Source organism: Herpailurus yagouaroundi, unplaced genomic scaffold, assembly GCF_014898765.1.
Source record: "Herpailurus yagouaroundi ecotype Mexico unplaced genomic scaffold, PumYag 140, whole genome shotgun sequence".
Taxonomy (NCBI): Eukaryota; Metazoa; Chordata; class Mammalia; order Carnivora; family Felidae; genus Herpailurus; species Herpailurus yagouaroundi.
Genome location: NW_024412395.1, coordinates 73,753,732 through 73,768,530, shown reverse-complemented (window position 1 = coordinate 73,768,530; position 14,799 = coordinate 73,753,732). Strand labels below are relative to the sequence as shown.

Here is a 14,799-nt window from a genome sequence, read left to right as displayed (position 1 = left end):
AAATACCTGTTAGAAAGGACTTTCCAAAATGTCTACCACTAAATGACACTCAAAAGTGGAATAGTTTTCCATTATCAAAATATTTTGAAATATGATAATTAGTATTAGGATTTAGCTGCATAACCCAGATTAGAGTACCATACTTGACTTGTGTGTATGTAAGAAAATATTCTCAACATTTTTCTGAGTATATGTAATTCAGATAAAGTGCTGGAAACACCATCTAAAAATAAAGACGTCAATCACAGATGTTTTATTTTTTCACAAAATATTCCAAAGAAGGTACACAGATTGAGTCACTGAAATGTGTTTCACACAAATTTCTACTGGAAATTTTGGTAACAGTCTTTCTGGAATTAGAATACACTCTGAAAGGTAGTAATTTTAGTATATTAATCAGTAAAGTGTCTGTGGCATCTTGATGAAATTTAATCTGGAGTGTAATGTGAATAATATCAGATGGATTCCCCCAGACACACAGATAAAATATAACAAATCAAATTTCTCTTTTAACTGCAAGTGTTGGCAAATAGCGGGGCATCAACCGATTTTGAAACCTGAGGTGAATGTTGACAAAATGAAAGGGACACATGAGGAAAACCTTTTATAAGACCAAAGAATCTTAGCATGAACATACTTTGAAAAAACTGAAGTAAAGACAAAACCTAGGTTTCAAAGATTAACATGGAACCCTCAAGGATTGCCTTTTGCAAACTATCAGTTATTTGCATGTGCCCTCTTCTTACTCTCTTGTGTGTCTTTCACAATGGAGCAATGGCTCTTCTTTGAAAAAACTCAACCTACAAAATGTCCAATTCTTTATGTTTTCCCTGTCTTATCATGACGTTTCAGAAATGGTATTTAACTGTGTCAAAGGTCAAACTAAGCGGACAAAATATGCGTGTCTGTTTTGTTGAAAATAATTGGAATAGAAAAAGATACAGATGGAAATGCACCAAGTGTTCAAAACTGATAAGGCTAAATGGAAAACACAATAAAAATCATAGAGAACAAAGGAAGTAAATGAGCTCTTTTAATATGTGAGGAATAAAGGGACTGCTTGTGAATTAAAGGTTAAGTTGAGGAGGATAAAGCATGCTAAACCTGATATACGGAGAACTTAAATCAATCACTGACTTCATTATTCAATTGAGAAAAATAAGGGATCCTACAATTTTGATGCTTTTTGGCACACACACACACACACACACATATATATATATGTGTGTGTGTGTGTATACACATATATATACACATATACACATATGTGTATATGTATATGCGTATATATAGTGTATGTACACACACATTCATCTTTTCAGTTAAAATTCCTTTCTATAGCATCATTGGCTAAATGCAGTTTATTAACCATTGATATTACTTGGAAGAGTAGAAATTCTTAATAATTCCTGGCAGTTTAATAAAATATTGGATTTTAAATCTATAGCAATATCAAAATATTGTAATATAATTACTTTGAAAATGATCTTTCTATCAAAAATGATATAAATATGAAAAATATTTTCTGTGAAAAATATTTCATTGTGTTTAATTTATCTCCCTTAGGATATCAACTGCAAATAGATAATGTGGTGATACCCAGTATTCCCCTTGACTGCACAATGTAGAATGAGCAAAAAAGTGTTCAGTCATTTCTTTTGCCTTCACAGGAAACTTTAAGCATAATGTCATATTTTGAAGCCAGACAAAAGTGCTTAAGGTAACATTTATTTGATTTTATTACTGACAGTTGAAACAATATGAGTTTTTGGAACCCAACATTAGATTGAATGACACTGTGGACCACCTGTCAAAGCTTTGAGTGTAGTTTGAAAAAGCCATCTTCATACTGAAGTTAGGTTCTAGGCAGAGGAAGTATAAATTGCTTCACAATGTATTTATTCTCAGACCTTTAAACTGCACAATAAATACAACTTTTATTCATTTGAGCACAAATTCAGTTTTTCCATTTGGGGCATTATGTTTTGCTAAATCATGGTCCAAATATCATTTGTGGATCTTTACTAATACTTAATACCTGTTGTGGACTGAACCATGTCCCTCTAAAATTTGTATGTTGAAGCCCTGTCACTGTAAGTGTATTTGGAGATTGGGTCTTTAAAGAGGTAATTAAGGTGAAATGAAGTCATAAGAATGGGACCCTAAAGCAAAATGACTCGTGTCATTAAAAAAATGTTTATTAATTTTGAGAGAGGGAGGGGCCGAGAGAGAGGGTCAGAGAGAATCCAAAGTAGGCTCCCCGCTGTCAGTTCAGAGCCTGACATAGGGCTTGATCTCACCAAGAGTGAGATCATGACCTGAGCCAAAACCAAGAATCAGGTGCTTAACCGATTGAGCCACCCAGGTGCCCCTGTCTGGTGTCCTTATAAGAACAGATACCAGGGATGCATATACCTAGGGAAAGATGGTGAGAAGATGGCCCTCTTCAAGCTGAAGAGAGGCCTCAGCAGAAAGCAAATCTGCTGTCACCTTGATTTTGAACTTCCATCCTTGAGAACTGTGATAAAATAAATTTCTTTTGTTTAAGCCTCCTTGTCTGTGATATTTTGGCATGATATCCCTAGAATATTACCTATTAAGCAGGATTAATTGATTTCATTTTCACTATGATCAATGCATGGACTAAAATCGAGCATCTCTTTTGTATAGATAAGGGGAACTAGATTGAAAAGTAAATCCCCTGAGTACATACAGCTAGTAAATGCACTTGAATTTAACGCAGATAGTTTGGATCCTGGAGCCCTGGAGATTCTGCATCTGCTGCCGCTGTTCTGTTCTGTCTAGTATTCCCATCTCTTCCATGTCCAAGTGGTACTGATACTCTCCTGTATCCCCCCTGTTGTTTTTCAGTTACAAGTACCTCTTATTTCCTTCCCCTAATTCAAGAATAACACCTTTGTTTTCTTTTCACATCCTGCTATCTACAATATACGAGGTAAAATTACTAACTTGTAACTTTTAATTTTAAAATCATTTCAGACATACAGAAAGTTGCAAGAATAGTACAAAAATTCTCATATATTCTTCACCCAGATTTCCCCCCCCTTCCCCTTTCTCATGTTCAGGAATAAATTACTGATGTTATATATCTCTTTTTCTCTAAGTACCTCATTGAGTATATAGCACACTTAACAACTTGATTTTTATGTAATTTGAAGACATTATTCAGGTTTTGGCAACTGTCTGAATCATCCATTCAAATCAGAAGAAAATCCTGGATCATGTATTGCTTTCAGTTATCATATCCTGAGTCTCTTTTATTTTGGGACATTATTATTTTTTTAGAGATTATGTCAGTAATTTTTCATAAAATGTATTTCTCTTTGGTTGTTTGATGTGTCTGGATTAGGTTATGGATATTTTGTCAGGAATACCACAGAAATGATGTTACGATGTCCTCAATACCTGTGCCAGTTAGCACACGGTATTGATGCGTTTCATTACTGGTTATGTTAACTTGATCACTTTATCATGTTGCTCCTGTCATGTTTGTTCATTATCTTGTGAAGAGTTATACTGAGATGATATAAATATTTTGTGACACTTCAAGATGTCACTTAATACTTCTCGTATCCATTTATGAGTTTTGCCTGCATGAATGTTGATAGTTGCCAAATGGTGACTTTTTGGATATTTTTATTCCTTCTATTTTATTACTTGACCCTCAGCTGTAAAAAGGGCTTTTCATATAAATATAGACCTATAAAATATTATTAAAATTATGTAATAGATTGATATACTTAAGAGGTTATAATATTTACTATCATTTAATTTGATGCTGAATTGAACCATATTTGGCCATTGGAGCTACTTCAAGTTGGTTTTTGTGTCCTTTTATGTGTCTTAGTTTGAGTACTTCCTTACATTCATTCACAAATAACAAGATTATCCAGGTTCATTTACTTTCCCTGCTCTAGCGTGGAATCAGGCATTTCTGCAAAAAGTCCTAGTTTCTATTATTGAAGAGTTACTATTTAGAAAGCAAGGAAGGTCTGGCTGTGATATGGCTGTGATTGTTACTTGATTGTCATTGCTTCTAGTGTCCCTCAGAGGGCAGAAACAGGAACTGAGACTTCATTAATTCTTTTTATTTTTAAGTTTATTTATTTTTATTTTGAGAGAGAGAGAGTACATGAGCAGGGGAAGGGCAGAGAGAGACAGAGAGAGGGGATCCTAAGCACCCAAGCAGGCTCCCCACTGCCAGCACAGAGCCCAACACTGGGCTTGAACCTATGAACGAGCCCACAGGATCATGACCTGAGACGAAGCCAAGAGCCAGACCTGCAACCGACTGAGTCACAGGCTCCCCATGAATTGTTTCTTTATCTTCAGCAAATCCAATCATAAGTTGGATTTTCCTTGCCACTATTCCATTTCAACTACTTTTGGAGGGGACGCCTTTTATTTCTGATTTAATTTCATAATTTTATTTCATGTCATTTTTTTTTTTTTAGTTTATTTACTTTTTTTGAGAGAGACAGAGACAGCACGAGTGGGGGCGGGTAGAGAGAGAGGGAGAGAGAGAATCCTGAGTAGGCTCCACACTGCCAGCACAGAGCCCCACATGGGGTTTGGAATTGCAAAACTGTGAGATCATGACCTGAGCTGAAACCAAGAGTCGGACACTTAACCAACTGAGCCACCTAGGCACCCTTCATTTATTTTCTTAATACTTCTGCTTCTTAAGTCCCTTTTATAAGTTTTCATTCCAGTCTTTTCTTCCTTGACATTTGTCTTCAATTTGATACAGATAAGATAAAGCAGAGCCTGACTACCAAAGTATATTTGTGAAATCTTAGAATGTGAGGAAATCATTCCTTCATGAAGGAATGCTTTCATGAAGAAAGCATTCCTTCATGATCGAGAGGGACGGATTTAAACACGGATATTTTGACTCACAGTTAAGCATTTTCTCAGTATGCTTAAGGAAAAGCATTTCAAAACTCAGTCATTGTTATGGGTTGAATAGCAAAAAAGATGTTGGCATTCTAAACCACAGTGCCTATGTATTTGCCTTATTTAGAAATAGAGTCTTTGCAGATGATCAAGTTAAGATGAGTTCATTAAAGTGAGCTCTAACCCAATATGACCGTACCTTTCAAAAAGCAGGGTGGGATTTGAACATAGAGACAGACAGACACACACACACACACACATGCACACACACCCCCACACACACAGAACCCCAGGGAAGATGAAGGCAGCAGTCAGGGAATGCATGTACAAGCTAAGGAACACTAGAGACTGTGTGTAGACCACCAGAACTAGGTGAGCGATATGGGCTGTGAGGCTCCCTTACAGCCCTTAGTAGGAGCCAGCCTTCCTAACGCGCTGATCTTGGAGTTCTAGCCTGCAGACTGTGAGACAAAAACTTTCTGTTGGTTAAGGCACACAGTTTTTCATACTTTGTTATGGCAGTGCAGCAAACTAACAGAACCAAAAAGTAGGGTGTTATCAAATTTCCACACTATGCTACATATCTGTATAGATCATAAATAGTGCTAAGTGTTTCCTTTCTATTTAACTCATTTGAAAGAGTAGGGGGGAAATGATGTAATTCATTATATACTTAATGGTGCAGACATTTAAAATATCAACCATTAATACCATGCATTAGAATAAAAACAAACTACACCATAAGCTAAATAAGCAATTAGAACAGTAGGTCATCATAAGAAAACAGAATATGTTGTGCTTGGGTAAAAATATCTATCTCTGGATTGAAAATTTTCTATTAAGTAAAAAAGAAGGATTTTAATGACATAATGTAAATGCTTGCCTAACTAAAGAGAAAAATTGGCAGGCAGAGGGTTTAGAGAGAAGTGCACACCTCGATTATTTTGAAGGTGTTTCTAAATTTATTTTAGAATTTCATTTGGTTTAATTAAATGAAAGGGCTCTCATGACTCTGGGCATCCCAGTGGGAATCAGTGAAAGTTGTTCATCTTTTGGTTCTATGCATAAAATTTGCATGGTGAGGTTGCTTCTATATTTTAAAGATGAACACTAAAAGTGGAAACTGCTCTGCTGCATAAAGGGGAATAAAATGTTCCTTAAGTCCTTAGAGAATTTATTTCCTATTGTTCTCCCCCCCTCCCCAGTTTTAATAAAATATACCCCCCTGGGCTCCCAGAATTTAAATCAGTTTTACATTGAAAATTTTTAAATCTTTTATTAAGTTCACCTGTATAAACGAACCATTATAAGTTTATTGAGATCTTAGAAATCCTAACATAGCAACAAATTTGCTGAAAAACTGCCAAGGAATGGACTCAGAAAAGATGTGGCATATTTATTCACTAAAATTTCTCTCTGCATCATTCTTAGTAATTTTATCTTGGTGAAAATAATAGAAAAATTATTAGAAGGATTTAATGTTTTAATGTTTTCATAAGAAAATTAACCTGAAGTTTCTAAGCCACTTTTTGACATCTTTACCAGAGTAGCAGGGTTATAAAGTGGTGCGCGTGAAATTATTTGGTGAACTGTGAGGTGGTTTATAAATATTAGCTGTGTGATTATTTTACCTAAACTATATACCCGCAAGAAAACTCTCCACAATCTCACTTATGACAAGTGTGTTGGTACTTTCCGTTATACTAAATGATTTGCACAGTATTAAATACACGATTTCCTTTTAGACCTCATGCTTCCCTGTCTTCTATTCCCTTACTCGAGACTAGACTTTTCTTTTTCTTAGTTGCCTGTTAAATAGCTGTTTTTCCATTGCTATGCAGCTCAAATTGTACTGTTTTTTGAAGCTTTTTTGGTTACTTTCTTTCCCAACTCCCCAAAGAAAAGTAGTCAATATCCTGCCCGCTTATTATAACTTGCCTGTACCTTATTTTGTAATGTTTGTGTTGTAGCCATCTGTGAACATGTCTTTCTCCATTAATGAATGTGTGTTATTTTAGGCTAAGAAATTTTATTCTGGTTATCTCTTTAATAATAAGATGTATCTTAGTGGTACATGATAGTCCACAGAAGAACATTTATTGACTAAAAAGTTATATTTTTTTACATACTAGCTGAAGGTCACAGGTAATTGTACCTCACTCATCCTTCATTTTTATTATTCCTCATAGCTAGACCATTCCTCTCTTATGGATTTTCCAGGGCCCTCATAGTTCATGCTTATTAGCCTAGCATCTAATCTGGCTTAGGCTTTTCCCAGATTTATCATTTTTAAGGGCCATACTTTTGAGTAGTTACTTTAAAGTAAGTTGTAACCTATACAACTAACCTATACAACCTCTAATTGGGTGGTTAAGCCTCTAATTTGTGTTTTCAGTGTAAACCATGGTTTCATCCAGTTTAAGGCATCGTCTTATCTAGTAACGCTTGAGACATATTGCAGTGAATGTTGTCCTCACTTTAAGTGGTGATGATATCTGAAAGTTGAGCAGCAATAACTCATTTATCTGTTTCCACCTTCCAGACAGAACAAGCAACATTTCCCTTTCAAGACAGCATGCCCGTAAAATGTCATGTGCTCTAACAGAAGCAAGTTAAGAGTGCTACATTTTCCATTCTGTGGGGAGTGGGAAGTTTTAGATGCTGTTGCTTCTGCTGGCCCCTTGGTTTACCATATGGTTCAGTAAACTGTGCTATGCCTTCCATGGCCAGTGCTTGATTAGATGAAAAGTCTATGAATATAGGGAACAACTTATGATCAGGCTTGATGCGGTGGCTTAAACAATATTCCAGATCTTGGTTTCTCTCTGACCTTATCTCAAGCTTGTTTCCAGTAAATTGGAGCAATTACCCTCAGACTCTCTTCCTGGTATCAAGATGGCTGCAGCTCCTAAATTCTTAGTTTAGGAGAAACAAAGGAAATAATTTGTATAAATCCTCCAAATTTCTGAGATTTATTCTGAATAGATAGATTTTGGATATTCACCATTCAATATGCTGTTTGGCTTAAGTCATGTATACCCCCTCTCCAGAACAATCCAGGGGCAAATTCCCATGGAGACTTCATAAACTGACCTTAAATAATATCTAGAGGGAGAATGGATATAAGGCAGCAAATAAAAATATCTGTGACACTGAGACCCTGACACTGAGAAATGTACTAGATGTTCTATAACTATTCGTTTCCTTTTTTTTTTTTTTTTTTTCTTCACGAGCGAGGCCAGTTGTATAGGTCTGCTCTCAAGAATGTGTTCCTCAAATCAGTTTTACTCTTTCTCACTGAACTAGTTAGACAGGTCAAATTTTCAGAGCAGTTTAATTCAAGATCTAAAGCCAGGCTTGTCCTATTCCTTAGAGCTAACATCCAGCTGTCCGTAATGCCTTCTGGGGTTCCACAGGCATTATTTTTGGTTAAAAATAACAATGTACTACTGTGGACGTTTAAAAAAAGAATAGTGCATTTTTTATAGGATCTTTGAAAGTTTATTTAAAAAACTTTGGCATATTTCATCATTTAGTAAGTAAATACTGAGAATTTGTTAAAAGATTAGATAGGAATAATTGGTTGGAAAAGAGGGAAAATAAAAATACTAAATTATTAAATAGTATCTTATTTTACCTAAGAATTACAGATAAATGACTGGTGAAAAAATGGGAGAAGCTCATTACCTATAATGGTTTTGCTTTTCTCGAGAAAGAGTGGATTGAGAATGAGACCAAAGGTCTGCTGACCCCTTAGTCAGGGTCTGACTTCCAGTTAGAAAAAAAAAAAAAAAAAAAAAACAGGAGAGTTCACTGGGAAACAATGGAAAAACACTGTCTTTCCATGGTTATCTTTCCAAGGTTTCTTTTTTTATATACCTTTTTTTTTTTTTAAATCTTTGGAGAAACATTTGTAGTCCTGTTGCCTGTAAAAGTGATGTTCGAATGTATTCTGCAAAAGTTGCAAAGCTGGTAACTCATAAAATATTCCTGAGGTTGGCAAGTTTCACAAGATGAAAGGTTCACACATCTCTAACAAGTAACTAAAAAGGATACTGGTGTAGCGAGTACCAGCACAGCAGTTTGAAGCCCCACGGCAAGATACTGGTGGACAAGAGTCTGAATCCCTATCATGGACGCTGGAAGATAACATCCCCACCATGGTTATCTGTCCTTCATTGGTGTGCTTAAGCTTAATCTACCTTGCTACAAAATAATTGAAAATGTGAATAAGACAGCTCTGCTATTTCCTCCTTTAAAAAATAGGATTACAATTTTACTGTGAAGAGGATTTTCACATTTATATTTAGCTCATTTTGCTCTAGCTTGAAAAACAGGTCTCTTGTTTCTGCCAGCACTTGTAACCAGAGAATGATTACCACATGCAGGTGTCACTGATTCGTTGGAATTGAAAGCTGCACAGATTGGCTTGGAGGCCTGACCGATCACTTTATCCTCTAATCTTGGTTTACTTCTGCCAGATGCCATTAGAGAGCATTCGTAGCTTTTTTGACTGACAGCATAGCTAATAAGTAGGATGAATGTCAATATATCATTGGTGTTTGTGGGGAAAACATACATATACATGTATATACATATGTATGTTATATGTTTAATGCATACATATAGATAGATTACCTATAGATTATATAGATATCGATAAATAGATTGATAACCTTATTGTCTATAAGTATATATTTTCTAAAAAAATAAGTTATAAATACATTTTGGCCAACTGTATGTTTAGCCAACTAAACCGCCAACTGCTGTTGAGAGTTCTGTTTTCTATTCTTAATTTTCCAAACTACTTTGCAGTAGTGTCTTCAGGAAAGGAGATATAGGGGAAAAACAAGAATTACAACACCTCCTATCTAACGAATAGGCATTAACATGTAGGGCATAAAACTTTTACATACTTACAAATAATTATCACCCCTTTCAGATGATAAAGAAGATCCTTACTAATTATGAAGACTGTGTCTTCATTTTACAGAACACACAGAAGCTCTCAATGTATCTTCACATAAATAATCTTTGCAGTTGACTGGACGTTTCAATCCCCTTTTGAAAATGTACTGACTAAACTACCATGCCTAGTAAGCACCTGTCTTCTGGACCTCTTACTTCTCCTCATGAAACCATTGCTAGATATTGCAGATGAGGTCTTAGGATGTCTTTTTCTGTAAAAAGATGAAACACAAATCAGCAAACTACAGAAAAGGGTTTCTCCACTCATCATCCAGTAGCTGCATATGTTTTTAATTTGAACTAAAGTTTTAAGGTGTGTGTACATTTTTTGTTTGTACTTCCTACTCTACATTACTTCTTCAATTAACTGGCCAAACAATTACCTCAATCAAGTAAGATAAGATGGTTCCTATTATGGAGGTTCCTGTTATGAATTTGGCATAAAATATAGATCTTGTTAAGTATAACATGGTGATGGCACTGAAAGATATACTTGATCTCAGTATTTTAAACACGTGTCTTTATTCCTCTAAGTCAGAATTGTCCTTACTTAGAAACTAAATATATAGAAATTTCCAAGCGCAGGGCGCATGGGTGGCTCAGTCAGTTAACCATCCAACGTTGGCTCAGGTCATGATTTTGCAGTTCATGAGTTTGAGCCCCGCATGGGGCTCTTTGCTGTCAGTGAGGACCCCACTTTGGATCTTCTTTCTCCCTCTTTCTGCCCCTTCTCAGCGCATGTGCTCTTTCTCTCTCTCAAAAATAAATAAACATTAAAAAAGAGAGAAAATTCCAAGTGCAAATAATAATAGGGTAGGAGAGGCTGAACTTCTATTTGCCAAGAGTTTAGAGGCATGTTAAAATTACCTACAACTGTTGGTGCCTCAAATGATACTTGAGAATTTAAAAAAATTCTATTAAAGATTAATTTCATTGTTTTGCAAGTCTTTCTGATATGAATGAGAAATGAATGAATCAGAGATTCGAGGTTGGTTAACAAATAAAAGCTGCTAGATGGTGGTGTGCCCAGAAGAGCATAGAACCCCCACTCCCCACCTCTCGATACCTTGCTAAAAGTATGTCTTCCATTTGTCTGCACTTGAATTGCATGCTTTATAATAAATCGGCAAATAGTTCTTCAGACACTGCATACTTGGCAAGGCATGTTGGTTTGACTGTGGGAATCTCAAAGATACCTCAGCCCTCCCTGTTAATGGGCTTTGTAGCTCTGTTTTTCAGTCCATTGTGAATCAATGTCAGGAAATTTGTATTTAAGAAGCTAAAGTTGTATTGTATGGAGGATCCAAAAATATAAGCCAGGTTCCCTACTGTGTCAGAAACGCGCATTTTAGAACCAACTTTGGAAATGCTTTTAAGCTGGAAGTTTCATTGTGAGCAACATTAACAGAGCAACATGTCCGATTTCCCATGGGAATTACTGCCGAGAGTTTTGCTGCAAAACATAAAAGTGGCAAAGAAGAATGTAACAAATATGTCCTGTAATCACAGCAGAGGGGAAAAGCTGCTAATGATGCCGGTTACTTTAATAATGAGATGTTACCAACTGAGGTGAAGACAGAGAAGGGAATATAGGCAGTGCAAGTAGCTGAGCGTGCTGGGCCCCAAACAAGCCTGAAACAGTTAAATAAACTTCCTGTAGTAGTCAAGAAAGAAGGGACCCTCACTTCAAGGAATACATCGGGAATGTCTGGCACTTTCATAGCCAGTGAAGTTGCTGGTAAGGAAAAAAAACAAAACAACAACAACAACAAAAAAACATAGCTTCACATGACTGGCAAGAATTATGGGCTATTTTGTGTCTGGATGTGATTCCTCTATCATGGATATTGGCCTTCTCTCTACTATCAGTGCGACAGTAAATAAAAAAATTTAAAAAAAGACTGAATCTTAAGGACATGGATTTGGTAGAGGTGAATGAAGCTTTTGTTCTCCAGTACGTGACAGTCAACAAGATCTAGACCCAAGTAAAACCAATGTGAATAGAAGAGCCATTGCTTTGAGTCAGCCATTGCAAGGATCCAGATATAGATTATTGCATACCTGGTTCATGAATTAAGATGTGATAGTGGAAAACATGCTGCCAGATCAGCTTGCTTTGGAGGAGTGGCCAAGGTGCTCATCATTCAGAGGACAGCCTGAGGTGAATAAGGATACTGCCAAGGCCCTCTGGTACTTTACTTGGTTAGGCCACATAAAAACAGGTAAAGATGTACTCATCCTGGATAAGGGCTCAGGCCAGAAATGTTTTATCTAATTTGTAACTGTAAAATATGCATTTCTGAACTAAAATATAATTGTAGAAGGCCCTAAAAGAAATCGTATCCTTGCCATAAAAAATACATGCTTTAGATGATATGATTGAAAGGAAATTGAATAAATTTTGCCTTAACTTCCAAAAGTAAGTAAAAACATAAATCAATCAATAATAAATACCTCTATGGGGAATTCTCAATTTTTTTTTTTTTTTTTTTACATTTTATACTTTACTATTTAACATTGTATTAACATTCTTTAATAGAAACAAGTAAGAAACAGTAAGCCCTAGACGTATTGGACCTGGCCTGGTACTTTCAGCCAGGCCTTGGTGGTGCTAGAAGCTAACCTAGAACTTATAGGTCTTTGAGTCTCTTGTTGAACATAAATTTTTTCATGGAATCTCAAAATTAGGTAAGACCATTCTGAAACCATAATGGATAAAGACAAAAATGAGACCACTTTACTACCATGTGTGAACATAGGTGAAGCATGGTCCAAGCCACAAGATGCCAAGTATAACCCTTCCCTGGTTAATATGAGCAATTGCTGCTTCTTAAAATAAATTATATTATTAGCCTCTCTTTAGTCTATCCTTTCAATACATAAGATTCTTTGAGATACTCAATTATTGAATTGTCCCCACCTCTAGATAGTAGACAAGCCAGGACAAAGTCCTGCTTCCTTAAACTCTTCACCAAATAATCAAAACCTAAATTGTGTAATAGGCTCTTTTTTTAAAAGAAATGTTTATTTGGGGGGGGGGTGGTGAGAGAGTAAGCAGGGGAGGGGCAGAGAGAGGGAGGAGAGAGCACCCCAAGTAGGCTCTGTGTTGTCAAGGCAGAGCCCGATGAAGGACTCAGTCTCACCAATGGTGAGATCACAATCTGAGCCAAAATCAAGAGTTGGACACTTAACTGATGGAGCAACCCAGATGCCCCTGTAATAGGCTCTTTATCATACCTTCTATGATAGTTAATTTTATGTGTCAACCTGTTTGGGCTAACAGATATCCAGATAGCTGGTAAAATATTATTTCTGGGTGTGTCTCTTAGGGTGTTTCTGGAAGAGATTAGCATTTTAGTTTGTGAACTGAGTAAAGCAGAGAACTCTCCCTAGTGTGGGTTAGCATCCTCCAATCTTTTGAGGGCCTGAATATAACAAAAAGGCAGAGGAAGGATAAATGTCCCCCCCGCCCTGTGAGCTGGGACATCTTCTCCCTCATACAGTGGGCATTCCTGGTCCTCAGGCCTTTGGACTCTCACCAGGATTTACACCACCTGCCTTCTCTGGTTCTTAGGCCTTCTGATTTGCACTGAATTACACCACTGGCTTTCTGGTTCTCTAGCTTGCAGATGTGCAGATGGCTGATTGTGGGACTTCTTGGCCTCATTATTGCCTGAGCCAGTTCTATAATCCACCTTTATGTCTGTCTCCATGTCCTCTTTGTCCTTTTGGTTCTGCTTCTCTTGAGAACTCTAATACACCTTCTTACCAAGACATTGCGCATTTCTCCCTGCCTTTCTTGCTGCAAACAAGAATAAACCCAGGTGTGTTCCTAACTGTCTTTGGCTGATGAGCATTAACACAAGAAAGGAAATAGATTGCAAGTATTTAAAGACTTGATTAGAATGGAGAAATATATTATCTAAATCCTAGAGGAGTGCAGTGCAGGAAGATGGAAATAATAGGCATCAAAGATCAAATTTCTCTGCTCCTAGAATATTACTTAGTACCACATTAGAGTGTATTGTGACTTATTGATTAAATTATCTGATTCAATAAAAGTATGGTGAAGAGATTCAGGAAAGCTGTTTCTGTATGCTCTGTTTAAATTACAATTAAGTTTCCAGCTGGAGATCTCCAAAACATAGTAGAACCCTCGCAGGGATGGTATTTGCCTGTTCTATTTTGGGATTTTTTAGCAGCATCACCTTATAGCAACAGCTGTTCAGAGTGCTGGGATTGGTATGAATTTTTCTTCTACTGCTGGCAAGTTGAAAAGCTGTAAAATATTTTCAGTTCATTTCAGGTTCAGGTATCGCTAGGAGCAATTGTCTTCATGAGATTGGAAGGGAAGGTACTAAGATTGTAAAACAGAGATTCAGAAACTAAATGCAAACCGCTGTTGGTTAGAAACTCCAACTGGGACTTTATTGCCAAACACCAGACATCACAAGTTCAGTGGCTAAATTAGCCAGAGTAAACATCCCGAGGTGCAAAGCTAGTGCCAGCTCACTGAGCTAACAATAAGACACATGAGTTGCTAAGGCTGAGGAAAGACCTAAATAAATGTGGACATCAGTATCTGTTTCTATATTGAAGGGCATGGTGTGAATAAAAATATATTAGAAAAATACGTTTAGCTACAAAAATGTAGAATGGAATTTTTGAAATGTTTATGCTCATGATTAGACATATATGTAACTTGAGTGCTAATATAACAACCTCGTGAAAATTATTGTTCAGATAATTAATCTTAATAATCATACAAAGAAAGTTTAGATCTTCCATGGTGTTATTTGTTAAAATGAGCATGTATTAGTACATATTTCCTCTTTTCTTCTTTCCTTTCTCTTTATTATACTTTATATATCTTCTTCGTAAATCCTCAATAAAAAAACTTTTACTGTTATAGTG

The 14,799-nt window shown here is 36.3% G+C and overlaps 1 pseudogene; it reads left to right on the top strand.

The window, feature by feature from the left end:
- The first annotated feature begins 10,963 nt into the window (after positions 1-10,963).
- LOC121030352 (3-ketoacyl-CoA thiolase, mitochondrial-like) lies at positions 10,964-12,045 on the top strand (annotated as a pseudogene).
- The last annotated feature ends 2,754 nt before the right edge of the window (positions 12,046-14,799 follow it).